At 35.9% G+C, this 20,895-nt stretch overlaps 1 protein-coding gene across 8 annotated transcripts in view; it reads left to right on the top strand.

The window, feature by feature from the left end:
• LOC109397126 (whirlin) overlaps positions 1-20,895 on the top strand; it is a 343,758-nt gene that overhangs the window by 111,800 nt on the left and 211,063 nt on the right. The window lies entirely within an intron of this gene.

The raw sequence follows: 20,895 nt of genomic DNA on the forward strand, positions 1-20,895 counted from the left end.
ACATTTACTGTTTCACACCTAGAAATATTGTACACACGATCCTCGATTGGTTCTTTGAGCTCAAGCGAAAATTAGACATAGAAGTAGATTGAAGCGGCTTTGTTAGATCTTGGGCAATAATCAGCGCTAGTTTAGGCTATAGGAATTTTTTTTGTAAACTTTTTCAAAATTCTTGAATTGGATTCTACGCTCAACAAGAGGCGTGGACGTTGAAGCAGTAATTGTTCGCTTACCACCAATTTCACTTCGCGCTCTTTTTAACATGAACTGCTTCATTTTCAAACTTTTCTATTTGCTTTCAAGATTTTTCTCACGTTTTTCGCATGATTTTTATATTAAAACAATTTTCATACATATCAAACACAATATCAGTAAAATATCACAATTCTATAAAAAGACATTCGATTGAAGTGCTTTGACATAACCCGGCCATCCAGTTGATAGCCGGTGGCTCCTGTGAGTCAGCTCAGCTTAGCAATCTCTACTCAATCGTTTACACCGGATGACACTTGTACTTGGGGCAGCCTATCTGATGATTGCACCACCAGCGCCAATATCTGAGTACATACAACCTTTTGATCACCGCTGCTAACTGACACACCTACTTTATTGTTACCCCAGATAAGTGCCGCCAACAACCGTCGTCTACTGAGAGTGGCGAAATCACTTGAAACCAACTGAAGGCTGTATGATTAGAGGGCGGAATATGGGAATTTCACGTGAGGGTGGTTAATGAACCGGATGTGGGTGATACACGATTGTGGGTCAATATTTCAAGTTTTCCCGCAGAATTGTTAGTCATAAACCAATTCGAAGATACACACAGTTGCATTATGCTCTATCATACTGGATGCTTCTCTATCATATCCAAGGTGCTCTCCAAGTCAAGTACCTACAAGGTGGTTTTTATTGGCGGCACTTTACATGATTTGACCGATAGCTTATCAAATGATGTCGTAGTCTGAGCCTTCTTTACAACCACTATCTCTCCTCGATGAATCAGTGAACGGCTTCTTAAGAAACAATCCCATAATGCTTCAAGCACTTCAAATAGCCTTCGAATGTTGCTGGATGGAAGTAGCGTAAACTAATGTCTTGCTATTGTCACTTAGGTATCGTTTGCGACAGATGCTTTCGATTAGTGAGATAATTTTCCAGCAATAACAGTCTGAGTGATATGCAAACACAGTTGTTGATCCTAAGTCCGACGTTTCGGCTCCTTGATTGAACCTTCTTCTAGGGTATAGGAGTTTGTATTTTTGTAAACATGTATGTGTAGATTTGGTTTTCTGTAATGTGCCTGTAGCTGGGTCATAATGGCGTCTTTGGTAGCGCATGTGAGACTGATATCAGTCTCAAAAGTGTAACAATCAGCCATTATAAACCATCTACAGATACATTACAAACAACCCAATGTAAGCCACTACACATGTTTACAAAAATACAAACTCATATTCCCTTCATGTAGGTTCAATAAAGAAACCCAAACGTCGGACGTAGGAGCTACAACTGTGCTTACCACTCAGACTGCTATTGCCAGACGGTTATCTCGCTTGATATAATCTTTTTCGTAATACAACACACTGTACTGTAACTTGATTATACAATATATGTAAATTGTAATGTTTGTGATAGAATGGTATGTGATTTCGTTGCAAAGCACTGATACAAATGTTATCCATCTTAATCTTCCCAAGGCATGAGAACAGCTCGCTGACGATTAGGGTAAAAAATGATCCTAATGGTTTTTTTTTACCCAAACCGTACACTACGTCAGCGAGCTATTCCCAATGTGCATTAGGAAGGTGTAAGCAACACAGTAACATTTTCAATGCTTTCCGCTCCTAGACATTATTCATTGAGCTGTTATCACGTGTTTAGCAAACCTCTTTTAAATGTTGAAAATGCTGTGACATTCATGTACACAACAGAAACACGTGTTTTTTTTTTTTGAGATTATGATTTGTTCGCTAGACGTGCTCTTCTTTCACCCAAGCTACGGAGGCACTTGACTATTTCCGATCCCTCAAGACATGGAACTGAAATCGGCTCCACTATTGCACAGGGTATGGAATAAGAAGCGCCCGTCTAGCGAATTGGGATTAGTGGTTTTGATTTCCACCGGAGCAAGTGGATTTTTTTTCACAATTCATATCTCAATTTCTGCATCAAACACGTGTTTCTGTTTCCGCTTTACTTAAGGATTGAATAATAATACAGTAATGTTTCTATTTCATCACTCCCTAGTGTATTCTTTGCAAGATTTTCTCCAAAGATTCTTACCGGGATTTTCTTTCAGAGTTTCTTCCGAGAATTTTAACAGAGTTATATTTATCGGTTTTCTTCCAGCTTTTTTTCGTTCGCTTTTTCAAAAAATATTTCGGGAATTAACATCAGAATTCCTATCTGTATACATACTGGGATTTGACCAGGATTTTTTTTGAAGACTGCTCCCGCGTTTTTTTTTCAATATTTCTTCAAAATTCCCGAAAGTATTCCTTTTAATATTTCTCTATGGATTTTTCCCAGAATTCTTCCAGATATTCTTGCCGGGGTTCATTCCGAAAATTCATCCAGGATCTATCTTGAGATCTTTTCAAAGATTCTTTCCGATTATCCTCCAGAGATTATTTTCAGAATTCTTCCATTGATTCCACCTGGGTTTCCCTCTTGGATTCTTGCTGTGAATATCTGGAATTCTCTGAGCATTCCTGCAGGGACTCTTCCCATCTTTTCTTCAAAGATTCTTCTCGGGAATCTTTCATTATTATTTTTCGAGGATTCTTCCATAGATTACTTTCGAGATACACTCCCGTTCAAAAGTTTGGGGTCACTCCCTCAAAAACATGTAATTTTTTTAGGCCCATATCTCCGCCAATTTGCATCCGATTTCAAAACCCTAGGTTTCATTCAAAAGATAATAAGTCAAAGAAACTTTGAACATGATTTAAAAGAATCTTTTTCAAAAAAATTTGTATGTAAACTTAACCCAAAATTGCCAAATTTTCTAAAAAATGAATATAAACTTACGGCAGTGTCGCTGGAAGTTGGGTCGACCAAATTTTAAGATGAGAGCGGTAATATGACCCATTTTCTATTAGCTTTCAACTGCTTTTTACAGAACTTAGCTAAAAAATCTAGAAAAAAAAGTTATTAAGTAAATTAATCCTTGATGTCATCGACCAAAAGTTTGGGGTCACCCCTCAAAATGCTGTATCGGCCAAAAGTTTGGGGTCACTATCGTAAAACATAGAAAAGTGATTTGTTGACATCTTTGTCATCTTTCATTCAATTTTAATTCTTCTTGGCTTATTTGAAACAAAATGAATGATACTTACTGCATAGACATTGAACCACACATATTTGTTGAAATTTACATACTAAAACTTAACGTAAATTTGCCTTATTTTTTGAAGCGTGGTAAAATGTGCTAACTTTACATAACATTTTTATATACAAAACTCGTTAAATACGTTAAGTTGAAGACATCAAACGTAAATTTAGTTAATTATCTTTGAAATGAGCCAAAAACAATTAAAATTGAACTATAGATGACGAAGATATCTCCAAATCACTTTTCCATGTTTTACGAAAGTGACCCCAAACTTTTGGCCGATACATCATATTGAGGGGTGACCCTAAACTTTTGGTCGATGACATCAAGGATTAATTTACTTAATAACTTTTTTTCTAGATTTTTTAGCTAAGTTCTGTAAAAAGCAGTTGAAAGCTAATAGAAAATGGGTCATATTACCGCTCTCATCTTAAAATTTGGTCGACCCAACTTCCAGCGACACTGCCGTAAGTTTATATTCATTTTTTAGAAAATTTTGCAACTTTAGGTTAAGTTTACATACAAATTTTTTTGAAAAAGATTCTTTTAAATCATGTTCAAAGTTTCTTTGACTTATTATCTTTTGAATGAAACCTAGGGTTTTGAAATCGGACGCATATTGGCGGAGATATGGGCCTAAAAAAATGACATGTTTTTGAGGGGGTGACCCCAAACTTTTGAACGGGAGTGTACCTCCAGGAATTCTTTGAAGGATTCCTTTATGAAATTTCTTGAAATATTTTCTCAGTAATCTACTAGAAACGTTTTTCAAGATTCCAATCGGTTCAAGAACATGATTAAACCGGACCAAGACTGTATATACTATAGGAATAAGTTGGCGTACGCTCCATATCCACCAAGGTGCATCTCTAGGGATTCGTCTCAAGGTTTTCTCCTGGAACTCCTCCGGATATTCTACTCAATATGCTTTCTCAGTTTCCTTATAGGGACTACTCCAGGAATCCCTTCCTGGATTCATTTTGGGCTTCTTTCCGGGATTCCTTAATTGATTTTTTTCGGCGTTTCTTTTGGAATCTCCATAGATTTCTGATTCCTCCATTGATTTCACCCTTTTAGATTTCTTCTGGGATTTTTCATGAGAATTCTTCGAAGATTCCTCCCAAGATTCTTTCTAGGGTTACTTCTGCGATTCCCTAAGGATTCTTTCAGAATTAAGAGATTTCTTCAGGATTTTCCCAAGATTCCTACCGGGATTCTTTCAAAGATACTTTCTTTGACCTAGTAGCTTTGCTTCCTTGTAATTTGCCTTGGCTACCTCTATCGCTAGTTTCAACAAACAAGCGTGTTGATCATCAATATCAATGCTGACGCAATTCAACTTTTAGCGCTTAAAAGCAAGTTTGTAAGACGCATGTGGCTTTCACGAATTTTATTAATTTTTGCTGAACTCCTACAGCATTGATGTCAAAGGAGCAAATAACCACAAACCATTCGAGAATATGATGCCGTTTTAGAATATTCATCTTTATACGGATATTAGGGTGATCCAAAACAAATTCTGTAAACAATTCTTCTTTTCAAGGTTTTCTCGGATAACAAGTGAGGGGGTTAGAAGCAAAGGGGTGTAAGTGACAAAAACCCACTTTCGAGTGAATGAGGTTTAAAGTTTTTCACCAATTTTTAATCCCATACAAAATGTATGGAGTTTTAAAAACAACCCAATTTTCTCTGATTTATTGTAATTTTTCTAATCATCGTAGAAACAATCTTAAAAAAGTTCCTGAAAGCTCGTAATCTGGAGAATTTTATGATATCCTCAACTCAAAATCGACAAAATGGTCACTTACACCCCTTTGATTCTGGGCCCCTCAAGTGTGATAATTTCACATTTTTCCTTTATCTTTGTTGGCATACGTTGTTCGGAGTTTTCGTGTAAATATGATTTTTTGAAGTTCGAAAAACACTAAATTAATTTGAAGTACCCTTTTTTTTGTTTTCATTAATGTGTTTTTTAACACAAAACACAAAAAATGAGAAAATTCAGGGTCGCCTATTTTCCTGGAAAACTCAGGTAAAAATATTTTGTTTTCCCCTGACACTACTTACTTTGAATAATCATAACTCAAGCACGAAGCATCGTAGAAACAATGTTTTTTTTAGAAAATGAAAGAAATTTTTCTCAGAAATCCAAAAAAAAAATATGAACATGAAAAGTTTTCCACAAAATTTTCCACAGTTGAGAAACTTTGTGAAGAAAAGCCCGAAAAACTATGCCCGAACTCTTGGAAAATTTTCAAAAAAATATTTTTGAAAAGGTTGTTTTATAACCTTTGATCGTTGAAACTTTTGGAATGCATTTGGTTTCGTTCCTGAGTTATGGCCAATTTTGTGAAAATGACCCCAAACTTTTGGTGATATCAATTGTTAATTTCCTTAATTACTTTTTTCGTAGATTGTTTGCCTAAGTTCGGCAAAAAGCAGTTGAAAACTATTAGAAAATACATAGGTTAGGTTTCCGCTCCCATATTGAACTTTGGTCGAATCAATTTCCAGCGACAGCTTTGTATTTTTTTAATTAATTTTGAAGTTGGCAGCTTTAGGTTAAGTTTACATATAAATACTTTTCAAAACGTTTCCTCGAAATCATGCTTAATGCTTCTTTAACTTATAATCTTTTGGATAAGACCTATATTCTTGATAACGGACGTAAATTGACGGAGATATGGGCCTAAAAACTTGTTCTTGAGGGGATGGCCCCAAACTTTTGATCGGGTGTATAATCCAATTATTATTCCAATCATACTTCGAATCTATTGCCATAAACAACTACTTAACTTCTTTCACAAAACTTCAGAAAAACTCTTGGGATGAATTTGTTGAATAATTCTAGAAAATCATAAAAAATATAAACAGGAAATTGCTGAAACTCTAACAAGTATATCAAGAAAAAAAATTGAAACACATATATTTGTGATGGATTTTCAAATGAAATATTCAGACCATCTTAAAAAAAAAGGAAATTTGCAAGGATTTTGTAGGTCAATGTTAAATTTATTAAATAAAAAAAAGTATAATTTTATTAACCAAAAAATTGTACGAAAAATGCAAAAAATGGATGTGTGTCTGTTAGCATTTTGGAAAATCTAGCAGTAAACTTTTTTTTAATAATTTTAAAGAACATTTAATGTGAACTAAGGAGAAATTGATGATACTGATTAATGCAGGAAAATAAAAAGACTTTCTTAAAGTTTTTGTAAATAGAAAAATGCAATGTTTGCAAAATACCGAAAAACATTTTTTTAAGAAACCTTGAAAAAGCAAAAACTTACACATATACTTTGGTCAAGTGTAGTGAGGCGCCAATCAGGGAGCCTGCACAGCGCTCCCTGTGACTACGCTACAGATCTGATTTCACTCATTGACGTATACATATGGTTTATAGGTCTCAGGTTTATGGTGCTGTTACGTTTAATAGTGTTACTAGAATCTTTGAATGGAATCCAATAAACATGCATTATCGTTTATGGTTTTAAATTGTATGTATTATACTGTTTTGCTTCACTCGGTTTCTAACTTACGTTACGTTGCGTTACGTTACATTAGTTCAAAGCATGGCTTGGGCTACTCACCGCTAGGTGGAGTCTTATATGTTATTCACGTATGCCAGTTATGTCAGCATCGTTCCCGGTCTCTGCTACTTATCGTTGGATGATTCCACATATAGTGCTTATCCATCTAACCAATGCAATCGAATCGTTGTTATTTCATTTCAAAAGCAATCATGTCCTACTGTATTTAGATTCAAACATGATTTCAATGGTACATTAAATAAAAAAGTAAAAGAAAAATAATTGCCCTCTATAGTTTGACGTAAAAACTTGAAGTATTTTAGGCAAAGTACGTTTAATTGGCAAATTGAGAGATAAATTTGTGAAAAAATTACCACTTGTTTTGGTGGGATTCGAACCCACGACTCCGTTATCGCTAGTCCGGCGCTTTAACCAACTAAGCTACAGAACAAGTTACAACTCTGCAGAATAGAAAGTCAAACTGGATTCGAAGCACCACCCTAAACCGGGTCCGTCTTTCACAACTTTATCTCTATAGTTTATTCTTGTTTAGAACTGTCGAAAACATCTTTTCAAATTCCAACAGGTTAGACAAATGTTGAATTTCTAAAGAATTTCTTAAGTATTTGGGAAATAAGGTAAAATTTTGAAAATTGAAATATGCTTTTTTGAAGTTAAGATCTTGCAGGGTATATCAAACTTCAATTAAAACTAAATTAAATGATTTCTCAGTGAATATTTTATGCAAGAATCACACAAATCTGAGATTATATTAAACAACACAAAAATTAGTAAAATGCATTTCCAGTTCTTTCTTTAGTCAATTAAAGTTCTGCCAGTTGATTTCCAACTCCCAGTGATTTCCTTGTCAATTTCCGTTTGTGATTTTTTGTTAAGTTAGGTAGTATTTTTTGGAAAGAAGGACATTTTGACTTAAAGGGAATAGGAAACATGATCAGGACAGGCAGAATTTTCATTTTTCAAAAAAAAAAATCAACTAGCTATAACTTTCGAAAGATGCATTTTCAAATTTCAAATTTCCACTGCAAGTTGATCAACTTGTTATCCATCAATGGTTCAAATTTTGGAAATACCGAGCAAGTCTACATGAAGCTAGGAATACGCTAGTAAAAGTCGTAATTATCAGATAGCCAACTTTGAACTGTTTTGTCTGCGGATTCAATAAACCGAATACTATAAAATTCTGAGCATTCATGTCTTATATAGCAAATTTTGAAAAATTATTGTTTAACCTTCCAGCGCGCGCGCCATCAAACAACCGAAACTGCACCGCGCTCGCGCTGTATACGAAAAGCGAGGTTTTTTGGTAGTGTTGTACTTTTTACAACAGCGCGCGCGCTGAAGGGTTAATTAACATTTGATACAGTTTCTGGTGATTTTTTGATACTATATGTCAGCGTTTCTCCAACTATGGGTCGCGACCGACTGGTGGGTCGCGGACTGATTTTTGGTGGGTCGCGAAAGCTTGGGCGATATTGTATTAAATGACTTGAAAAACTTATGCCAAATGTTATGGCTAGCTATTTTCTAATTTACAAATACTCCCTAGAAGAATCGGCAGTTTTTTTTTTATCTAGAAATCCGGTTTCTCCTTAATTCTATTCAAAATTTTGTATTATTAGTGTTAGTCTGGAGTATATTCAATATTGAAACGACTGTCTGCGTTCAGAAATCGATTCTGAAACTATGAGTTTTCAATCAGAAGGTTCAAGATAAGGGTAAAATTAACGTTTTTGTGTTCTGGACAAAAGAATGCTTGTTGCTAGCGCAATTTCCGGAAAAATTTAAGTTCAGCAGTAAAAATATTAAGAAAAAAGAAACACTAACAGCAGTTTAAAATTACCAAACTTCGACAAGAAACCTTACCTCAACCGAACTTCAGTAAAGCTAAACTTTGGCGAACTTCTACTGATTCGCTATAATCTGCACTTTCATGGAAGTCAGAATAACTGAAATGTCATTTCAATTAAAATGGAAATAAAATAAATATGTATGAAGGATATGACTAAAAATTTCAAGAAGATTTAAAATTGTCACTATATCTTCAAAGACTTCGTACACAATGTATGTTTTTTTTATTTATTTCTTTAACGTGTAAAATAATATTAAAAACCTGTTCTGTAGTGTTTCATCGACCTGGATGTGGGTCTACTTGGAAACTTCTCTCAAAATTCCAAAATCAAAATTCAAAACCTATGAAAGTAATAAAAGGTATTCAAATTTGCAAAAAAATAAGTTTAACTTTTTTGGATTGGCTTTCTCAGTCATTAAGTCAAGACGAGTATTGTATACTGTTCCGACGTTTCGGCCTTTTTGTTGTGGCCTTCTTCAGGGATTGCTAAAAACATATATTAACATTTAACATAGAACATGTTTTATGTTCTATGTTAAATGTTAATACAGTCGAGACTCTTATAAGATCACTGGTCGGGGGGCGCAATAGGAATCCGCTTAATAGGAGACTAAGAGCTTATGGGATTTCGGCATTTTGGGGGTGTGGCCTATTATCTCGGGTGTGTTAAGAGTTAACGCAATACTTTCTTCGGCAAAGTTTTAGGGCTTGATAAGATCTACCATTTAGAACTTTGGTTCATATGATTAGTTGGTAATTTGGCCGCTAGACGGACCATCAACAATTTGTTGCTAAATTGCACTACAGGAACCATATCAGGTAGTCAAGCAAACGTTACGATATGCGACAGCTCAAGACCCTGATGATTTGAAAGGATAGTGTCTTCGGGAAAGTTGTTGGGTACGCCAATAACTTACTGAAGATGAGTTGCGAATTTCGAAATTCCTCCACTGGGCGGCGCTAGTGAGCAAGTAAATTTTCAAAACCTCATATCTCAGAATCCCGATAACTTAGAAAGTTGGTGTCTTCGGCAAAATTGATCAGTATGACATAAACTTACATAAAAATAAACACTTGTTTCGCAATTCTGCCACTAGGCGGCGCTAGTGAACATGCAAATTTTAGAAATCTCATAGCTCAGAATTCTGATAACTTAGGAAGTTGGTGTTTTCGGCAAAGTTGATCAGTATGACATAAACTTACATAAAAATAAACATTTGTTTCGCAATTCTGCCACTAGGCGGCGTTTATCGTTTTTTTTTCGCCTTTTTTCGACTTTTTTGACGGTTTTTGGCTTGGCAAAACTAGTGTCGCTCCCCCCTATGAGATATCTAAAATTTGCTTGTTCACTAGCGCCGCCTTATGGCAGAATTGCGGAACTGATCAACTTTGCCTAAGACACCAACTTTCTAAGTTATCGGGATTCTTAGATATGAGGTTTTGAAAATTTACATGCTCACTAGCGCCTCCTAGTGGTAGAATTGCGAAACAAGTGTTAATATTTATGTAAGTTTATGTCATACTGATCAACTTTGCCGAAGACACAAACTTTCTAAGTTATCGGGATTCTTAGATATGAGGTTTTGAAAGTTTACATGCTCACTAGCGCCTAGTGGCAGAATTGCGAAACAAGTGTTAATTTTTATGTAAGTTTATGTCATTCTGATCAACTTTTCCAAAGATACCAACTTTCTAAGTTATCAGGGGGAGCAACACTAATTTTGCCAAGCCGAAAAACCCCAAAAAAAGTCGAAAAAAGACGAAAAACGCCGGTAAACGCCACCTAGTGGCAGAATTGCGAAACAAGTATTTATTTTTATGTAAGTTTATGTCATACTGATCAACTTTGCCGAAGACACCAACTTTCTAAGTTATCGGGATTCTTAGATATGAGGTTTTGAAAGTTTACATGCTCACTAGCGCCTAGTGGCAGAATTGCGAAACAAGTGTTAATTTTTATGTAAGTTTATGTCATTCTGATCAACTTTTCCAAAGATACCAACTTTCTAAGTTATCGGGGGGAGCAACACTAGTTTTGCCAAGCCGAAAACCGCCAAAAAAAGTCGAAAAAAGACGTAAAACCACGGTAAACGCCACCTAGTGGCATAATTGCGAAACAAGTGTTTATTTTTATGTAAGTTTATGTCATACTGATCAACTTTTCCGAAGACACCAACTTTCTAAGTTATCAGGAATCTGAGCTATGAGGTTTCTAAAATTTGTATGTTCACTAGCGCCGCCTAGTGGCAGAATTGCGAAACATGTGTTAATTTTCATGTAAGTTTATGTCATACTGATAAACTTTGCCGAAGACACCAACTTTCTAAGTTATCGGGATTCTGAGATATGAGGTTTTGAAAATTTACTTGCTCACTAGCGCCGCCCAGTGGAGGAATTTCGAACTTCGAAACTCATCGTCAGTAAGTTATTGGCGTACCCAACAACTTTCCCGAAGACACTATCCTTCCAAATTATCAGGGTCTTGAGCTGTCGCATATCGTAACGTTTGCTTGACTACCTGATATGGTTCCTGTAGTGCAATTTAGCATCAAACTGTTGATGGTCCCTCTAGTGGCCAAATTGCCAACTAATCATATGAACCAAAGTACTGAATGGTAGATCTTATCAAGCCCTAAAACTTTGCCGAAGAAAGTATTGCGCTAACTCTTAACACACCCGAGATAATAGGCCACACCCCCAAAAAGCCGAAATTCCATAAGCTCTTAGTCTCCTATAACGCTCACCCCTGTCTAGTAGGAGTTCGTTTAATAGGAGTCCGTTTAATAGGAATTCGTTTAGTAAGAGACTCGACTGTATATGTTTTTAGCAATCCCTGAAGAAGGCCACAACAAAAAGGCCGAAACGTCGGAACAGTATACAATACTCGTCTTGACTTAATGACTGAGAAAGCCAATCCAAAAAAGTTGATCAATATCCAGTCGAAATCGCCATTGCAAAAAAATAAGTATTTTATGAAAATACGCGCTGGTGGGTCGCCAAATTCTATGGAAATCAAAAGTGGGTCGCAAGCTGAAAAAGTTTGAGAACCCCTGCTATATGTACATGTGGTATATGTAGTGGGCTTCGTGGCCGTGCGGTTAGCGGCGTCAGTCGTCTAGGCGTAGCATAAGCCACGGAGTGCGGGTTCGATTCCCGCTCCAGTCGGGGAAAACTTTTCGTCAAAACGGAAAATTCTCCATTGGACCACTGGGTGTTATGTGTGTTGTCCGTTGTCTCGTGTTAGTTAATGTTCAGCATGTGCAGCCTCTGGCTGAAGACGGTGTAGTGTCTTTTTATGTGTAACTGCTCCCAATGTGTGTTCTGGCAAATTTTCAAAAGAAATTTCTACCGAAGGTAATTGTATTGGAAGGGTATGGAATGGTTATATTGAACGAAATTGCATAACGAATTGTTGATAACAACATTCACTAGATGACAGAGAAAAGTTAATGTGAAATAATTGCGATTTTCTTTTTTTTTGCAATAGTTGACTGAGGATGGTTACAATTTTGTTATCTAAGTTATGATTTGTTGAAATCGATTTGATTTTTTGAATTATGTACTGAGATTTGGCGTGATTTTTTCCCATACTGACAAGCTAAAAATTTCATTTTTCCATATAAAAATAAAAAATTTTAAATACATAGTAATTTGTTTCGTCCAGTGACTAGTACATGCACTTAACAGTAACTGTGGTTTAGTAAAGTGACTTAATATTTTGAGATGATATTTACCATGAATCATTTTTGAAAAGCTTCGGCTTATGCAAAATTCTGAACTTAACTTAAAGTGAAACATTTCTATATCAACATTCATTTATCAACGGTATTCTATTTATAACCTAATAATTTGTATGGCTTTATCGGTCTTTTTTTACTCAGAGATGGATAATGAAGATGATAGGTATGATAGTATTCGCTAGATTGCGAATAAGTGGGAACATTTTTAGAAGGTGAAAATAGGCATGAAGGCCATGTAGTGAACGAATACATCGAATGCGTGAACGATGTAACGTCACGCTACAAATTCCCATTTTTAACATATTTTTCTAATGAAAACTAACTGTTCGACAGATCGAATTCTTTGGAAATTTTTCATGGAATACGAATATGCAAAAATATTTGAGGGTTTATGGTCGAATTTATGAGTTAAAGTGAAAAATCTGAACAAAAAGGCATCAAAACGTTGTAACGTCACGGTAGAATGTGTCTGTAACTTAAGTATGGTTGGATATAGGAAAAAAAATATGCATAGTCTTTCAATGAAACTTGTACATAGAATCAATTTTTGGTATAGAAAATTCCAAAAACTATTTCCTAAAAGTTGATGATAAATAAAAAATTTGTGAAAAAAGAGCTAGAAGCATTGGACTATCCTGGGCTACTTGGCAAATTTTGAAGCTGTAAGCCAGCTTTCTACAGAAAAATGATGAAAAAAAAACGAATGATATCATGGAAAATGAAAATTACATAACACGATAGAAATATTGCTCCCAGTTTATATTTTTTTTAATTCCTTCGAATATCCTCAAACAAACAGTTTTCGAGTTATAGTTTTTGAAGATTAAAAGGTTTGTTAGGTGAAGTGAGATCGTAGCAAGCTGTGGGGGCGTACGGACGTGTTTGCGCTGCATCTGACGTTTGCATATCGGCTCTCGTTTTAGATTTTCTAACGGCCTTTTGAAAGACTAAGTTTGTGTCAAATTTAATTTCATTTTGATTCTATGAAATCGTATTCCAATCCAAAAAATACAGTGCCTGTTCGCGTGTGCAAAAGTGTGTTAGTGGTTCCAGGCTCCTGCATTAGTAGCACTGGTGTCGGTGCAATTGAAGTGTCCGTATAAACTACCGGAGTGAAGAAAATGCGGTCGTTTTGGGACATGTTTTGGGGTCTCTTACGTGAATCCTGAATTGTATGCTGAGCTGCTGATTTTGTGAGAAAGTTCCAACTTCTTTTCCTCCTCTTTCAAAAATAAATTAGATGAACAATCACTTTTGGCCTGTATCCAAGCCTGTATCTTACAGTAGATTTTCGTTTCCATTTTTTCTCGAACTTTTTACATTTTACATATTTATCACATTCAGACCACGTTCTCTACGTTTTATTCAAGCCTAGATTCGTAATGTCGCGGGTGTGAAAGAAAAAAAACAGTTTTTATTGAAGTGGCACTATTTGTTTTATTAACTTCCTTTTTTGTTTTAGGTAAATTGAGATATTTTTTGTTTTTGGTCATGATGATGTGTGATGATGTCACCTATTAAACTGCGTCCTGTTTCAAAAATACCTTCACTAACAAGCATTCCTAAGACAGTTTAAGCTAGGATAAACGTCGCGTTCAGTTCATTTCTGTGTGAAATGGACTAAAGACTTCTGCTTGCTAACGGAGTGGAGACGCGCGATAGGATTTTCTTTTTAGCTTGTTTTTGCGTGGAAAAGAGCTCGACCCCTTAAACACTGCTAATATTCCCTGAAAATGACGCGAATGTGTGGACGATTTCAATGGGATTTTTTCGCGTGTGCATCGTTCATCGTAAAAAAAAACAGGAATCGTCCGTTGATTGTAGCAATTTGTTTACCAAGACAAATTCCCTAAAAAATCTTCCCTTCCCATATCCACCAAACTCCTAGTGATTTCTCGTAGTAACGCAGAGAATTCCTCGGTTATTGGCCTAAGCGAGATTCACGGCATCACTTCCTTCCCTATCCTCAATTGACCTGCATTCGGACGCGGCCGGCGCTGGTATTGCTTATTGAAAAGTATTGGGATTCCAGCATTTACACAACGAGGAGAAAGCTAGTCCCAAGCATCACCTGTTGGTTCTTTGTGTAAATGCAGTTGTCCTTGCAATAACAGAGGAGCAACCGTGGGCGGTCAATCATGCTCATGCTCATGCTCATGCTCATTAAAAGGTTTGTTAGGTGAAGTTTCAAGTCAGGTGAAGAATATTGCACAACAAATAACATGAGAATATTTGCAGGCTCACACATGAGCAAAATTTGATTAAAATTTATAAAGGTAACGTCCACGTGATTCGCACGTTGAGCTGGAAATGTTCTATTTTGATGCATCAAAACTTTTGGACGCTATTTTCATAAAATTGCGCCTCAAGAACCGGGTGACTCACGGAATCACTCATCATGGCTTTTATGGTAAATGTTCCAATGAGTTGAAGTGCTGATAGAGCCCTTAGCTGAGAAATAGACTTCAGCTATATTGGAACATCCGCCCAGATAGAAAAAGAAGAATCTAATTTTCAATAATCTACCCTAGAACCGTTAGATTCCCATCACCATCACACATCTGGACCACATTTGGCGCCAAAATTGTAACTAGAACACCCTGTCTCCCGGCCGGACCGGATTGCAAAATTTATTTAAATTGTCCATTTATGTGACCGACCCCTGACCATACGTCGGGGTCTCCATTGTTGTTGTTCAAGGCTTTGACTCTAACACCGCGCCGTTCGGGTCAAGCGATTACTCACCCCGACGACGCGACGGATGCGAATTGCAATAAATTTTAATTGACAGCTTTTTCACACCGCCATTTGACCCCTACCTTCGGAAGGACGAAACAAGATTACCATGGTCGTGCTCTAGGATTTACAACACATAGGATTGCGCAACGACGAAACGCGACGTGACCAAATGTGGAACACAAATCACACACATTTCGAAAAACCATAGCGAAAAGGGTCAGCCAGCTTCGGGGCCAGCAATAACGCAAACGACTGACCGTCGTCGTTGTTGATTGATTTTAAAACGAAGCAAAAGAAGCAGTCAGCGCCCTGAATCGCGTTGACAAAAGGTCGTCCTTAAAAATTTTCTCACCCCTAGGGGTCACAACCCCTCCGGATTGGCTACAGCAGGCGACGACGCACATTGCACAGTGATCGAATTTTGCGGTAACAATGTGTTACCTGTGTTGTGTTTTTTTGAAGAATGTGAAATTTTTGGAGAAATATTTCTAGAAATTCATTTGTCGCTATCCACAAACTACGAGAACTATTTTTTGGTGATCAAGGTCATATTTTAACAATTATTATATAATCTCAAAATGTTTTCATTTAAAAAAATTGGTATCCCAAATAGGCTTCCAAGAAAAATACAAAAGTGTAAGGATGTTTAAAAATAAAAATTGGAAATGAAATAAAAAAAAAGAAAAATTGGAAAAAAAGAAAAACTAGAAAGAAAAAAATAGAGAAGGAATCACCTTTCAAAACATGTATAAACCGATTTTAGATGACGAAAAATGATATCTAGATCAAAATAAAAAATGTGGGTATTGGAGGGTTAATTTTCTTGGCAATTTATTCAACGATTTTTGACCAACATCACCATTCGCTTGCCCCACTATCCAATACACGTCACGAAGGGGAAAGCCTCTTTTGACCCGGGTCGTGCAGTTCACCGGGAAAACAATAGCCGGAATGCAAAATATATTGGTATAAATAACACTACGACGACAGATCCAACGGTCAGAGGGTTAGGAATCGGAAGATTTTTCCCATTGGCCACGAACAAAAGAGTTTTTAGTGTGACCCGAAATCGTTTTAATTCCTGGTCATTTATCAAAAATCCTCTATCGTTCGTTCGATCCCGAAATTCGATGCAAGGCGAAAAATTCCCTGTTTCAATTTTGCTTTCATTTTTATTAGGATGGGATTACTACGAGCAGAACAAGAGACCGGAAATGCGAATGGTCAGCATCGGGGCCGAGCGCAACCGTGCATAACGGATAAAAATGTTCCAGCAAGGCGCCAAAATTTTCCGAACGATCGGCTTTGTCGCCGAGTGTTGTAATCCTGCATGCTTTTAATAGACGATTCTAGTGGTGATGGCAGTGTGGTAATCTGATTTGACACCCATCCCACAGCGGGAGTTTGTCCATTTCTCGATGCACAATTGGTCCTAATTAAGAATGAAATAGAGTAACGTATTTTAGGGGCCCATATAGCCGAGGCGGTAAACGCACGGGTATTCAGCATGACCATGCTGAGGGTGACGGGTTCGATTCCCGGTCGGTCCAGGATCTTTTCGTAAAGGAAATTTCCTTGACTTCCTTGGGCATAGAGTATCTTCGTGCCTGCCACACGATATACACATGCAAAATGGTCATTGGCAGAGGAAGCTCTCAGTTAAAAACTGTGGAAGTGCTCATTGAACACTAAGCTGAGAAGCAGGCTTTGTCCCAGTGAGGACGTTACGCCAAGAAGAGGAGAGAGGAGAGAGAGGAGAGTAACGTATTTCTCCAGTCATGCATTCATTTTATGCGCTGAAATGACCGGTTCAAATGATATAAAAATTCGTAATTATTTTTAATTGAATCTAGCACCAAGCTTCGGATATTTATTTGAAAAAAAAACCTTCTCACCCATGTATTTCTTTAGAAATTTCTCAAAGAACTCCTCCAGAAATATCCCTTGGAGGTTCTTCAGGAGTTTTTGAAGAAATTTTTTAAAAAGATTAGTGATTCTTTAGGAAGCTACTTCAATGATAGCTACAAAAGTTAATGCACGTATTTCTTCAAACATTTTTGAGAGCATTCCTCCCGGAATATTATCAAAATTTCTTTCAGGAGTTTTTCTCTGGAATTCTCTCGAAGTTCGGATGCAATTCTTGGATTTTTTTAAGAAATTGAGAGTTTTTTTTTTTGAGAAATTCCTTCAAGGTTTTCCATTACAAATTAAGATAATTTTCAAGGAACTCTTTAAGAAGTTTTTGTTAGAATTTCTTCAGAGATTCATTCGAGTGCTGCTGCATACAATTTTAGATTTTCTCAGTCATTTATTTAGCAATTCTTAAAAAAAACGCAATAGATTCTTCTAAAAGTTGTTCATGGGTTTCTCCAGAAATTTCTCCAGCTATTCCTCCAGCAGGTATTGCTTAAAATTTATTCTAGCCTTTCTTCAGGGATTCTCTCAGATTTATTTGTGCTGCAAGGCTTTCCCCAAAGATCCCTGATGTATTGCTGAGATTCCTTCTATGAATATTTGCAGAGAGTTATCCAGCTTTTCTTGGTTCTTCGAAACCTTCAACAGTTTTTTATTTTCAGAAATTCTTTCAGTGGTTCTCCAAAGAATTCCTCCAGCATTTTTTTCGTTTCTGCTTGATTTCCTACAGAAATTTCTCAAGGTAGTATTTTCAAGATTTTTTTGGTACTACACCTAAACCTTATTTTACGTCCACTATTGGCTTAGCGAAAAAAATTTCTACCGACAAAGTAATGATCAAAATACATATTTTTATATTTTTGTACACTTCTCCTAATCACGAAGATGTTTTAAAAAATGTAAAACTGTTGAGTTTGCTCATTGTCTTAGCTGTAGAATTTTTTGTCGCTTGGCCAAGCATGGACTTAAAAAAAGGACGAGGTGTATGTTATTTGTTCAGAAATCGTATAAGAAATTCTTTAAAAAAATCCTCCACATGTATCTCCACGAAATAATATCTACAGAAATTCATCTATGGATATCAGTAGGAATCACTTATGATTTTTTTTTTCGGTAATTCCACAAGCATTTTTTCTTTGGAATTAAGAAGGTATTTTTAGAAGTTTCTACAGGTATTCTCTCAAACATTCATCCCAAAATTCATCCAGAGCTATCTCTAAACATGACTTTTTCTACAAGAATCTTAAAAAAAATGAATTTTCTTTCAAGTATTGCATTGTTTTGTTAATTTTTTGTTAAATTTTTGAAATATCTTTGAAAAAAGCCTGGGAATATGTGAAACAATTCTTCCATGAAGCCCTGATGGAATCTTAGAAAATATTTCTGACACAACCACAGGATCAATTTCTAAAAAAAACCCTTGGAAGTCTTGGAAGAATAGACGTAGGAACATCTGCAGATTTTTTGTTAAGTTTAGAGATGTTTTTTAAATAAAAACCTCCATGTAAATACTTTAAAAAATGCCTGAAAAACTCAGGTTTTCAGATTTCTTGTAGATGGAAGATTTTTGAAGGTTTACCTAGAATGATTTCAGCGAGATTTGATTCAGAAATTCCTCCTGGCATCTCTCTAGAATGCATTCTCACCCATGAGTTTCGTTGACAATTTATCCAGAAATTCTTCCAGAAATATTTCTTGGGTGTTCTTCAGGAATTTCCGAAGAAATATCTCAAAAGATTCATTCTGAAAATAGTCTACTGGTTTCCCAAAAAATAAATCGCCCTGGAGCTCCTTCAGTGAGTCTTTGGAATATTACTTTAAGGATTGTAACAAAAATTCGTGCAAGCATTTCTTCAAACATTTTCGAGGGCATTCTTCCCAAAATTTTATCAAAATTCCCTGCTTCTTCTTCTTCTTCTTGGCGTAACATCCTCACTGGGACAAAGCCTGCTTCTCAGCTTAGTGTTCTATGAGCACTTCCACAGTTATTAACTGAGAGCTTCCTCTGCCAATGACCATTTTGCATGTGTATATCGTGTGGCAGGCACGAAGATACTCTATGCCCAAGGAAGTCAAGGAAATTTCCTTTACGAAAAGATCCTGGACCGACCGGGAATCGAACCCGTCACCCTCAGCATGGTCATGCTGAATACCCGTGCGTTTACCGCCTCGGCTATATGGGCCCAGTATTTCCTTCTAAAGTTTTTTTTTCGGGAATTCACCTGGAGTGCTTCTAGAAATTTCTAAAGCAATTCTTCTGAGAATTTTTTAAGTAATTCTTCAAGGAGCTTCTTCAAAGGAAGCATTTTCTTCAGGGATTAGAAGTTTTTTTTGAGAACTTCCTCTAAGGTTTTCCCTTGGAAATTCAGATTTTTTTTTTCAATATTCTGTTTCAGAAATTATTGTTGGAATTTCTTCAAAAATTCGTTCGATTGTTACTGCATACAATAAAAGATTTTCTCAGGCATTTATTTTGCAATTCCTAATAAAGCCTCAATAGATTCTTCTAAAATTCGTTCATGAGTTTCTCCAGAAGTTCTTCCAGCAGGGATTCTAAGGGGTTTATTCAGACTTTTCCTAAATTAATTCAATATTTTTGGTGATGTTTCAGAATTTTTTCCAAAGACTTTCTTAGCGTGTAGAAATAAGAACAAATTACTTGGCATTAAAAAAAAGTGTCAAGAAATTATTTTATGAATATTTGCAGAGGGGTCTCCAGCTCTTCCTGATAGTCTTTCGAAGATTCGTTCGAAAGATCTTTTCTTCATAAATTCCTTGAGTAGTTCTCTGTAGAATTCTTCCAGGAATTCTATTTTGTTTCTGCTGGATTTCCTACATAAGTTCATTCAAATAATACTTTGAACATATTCAAGATCATAACATGTGTCCCTTAAGAAACTGTATTAGAAATTCTTACAAAAATCCTTCAGATGTATCTTCACGAGATCAAAAAATCTTCAAAATTGAGGAATATCTTCCGGACTTCTGCAAGTACCTTTGTCTGCTATTTCTGTAGGAATGTTTGAGATGATATCTTTAGAAATTTATCTACGGATATCTTCGGCAATCACTTAGGGATCTCTTTGGAAATTTCTCAAGCATTTTTTCCTTGGAATTTAGAAGATATCTTAAGAAGTTTCTACAGGTCTACACTCAGGCATTCATCCCGAATTTATTCCAAAGCTATCTCTGAAAAAAATAGGTTTTTTTTTCAGGAATCTCTTTAGATTTTTTTTATTTCATTGAATTGTTTTATCAATTTATTGTGCAGTTTTTGAGAAATTTCTGAAAAAAAATCTGGAGGAATATCTTAAACAATGTTTTCAGGAATTCTTGATGAAATCACAGAAGATATTCCTGATGTTACCGCAGGAGCAATTTAAAAATAATCCCTTGGAATTCTTGGAAGAATTTGCGAAAAAAGCCTCTGTAGACTTTTTTTTAAGGTTCAGAGATATTCCTGAAGTTAAAAAAACACATCTTTTGAAAAATCTGAAAAATTTCCAAAATTCTGAACAAGCTTCTGGAACTATTTTTGAACAAGCCCAAGCAGTAATTTCTGAGAAAAAATTCTGAAGGATTTTCTAAAGAAATCTGTCGTAGTATACCCGTAGACATATTAGGAAGTACTTTTGAATAAACCTCCGGAGAAACATTTGAAAAAATAAAAATCTAGGGAAATTCCTTTAACTGTTTATTTTTTAACAGAAATTTCGCCAATGACTCTCTGAAGAATTCCTCCAAAATTTCTTTTCTTTTGTTTCT

The sequence above is a fragment of the Aedes albopictus genome, chromosome 3 (assembly GCF_035046485.1).
Source record: "Aedes albopictus strain Foshan chromosome 3, AalbF5, whole genome shotgun sequence".
NCBI classification, from domain to species: Eukaryota; Metazoa; Arthropoda; class Insecta; order Diptera; family Culicidae; genus Aedes; species Aedes albopictus.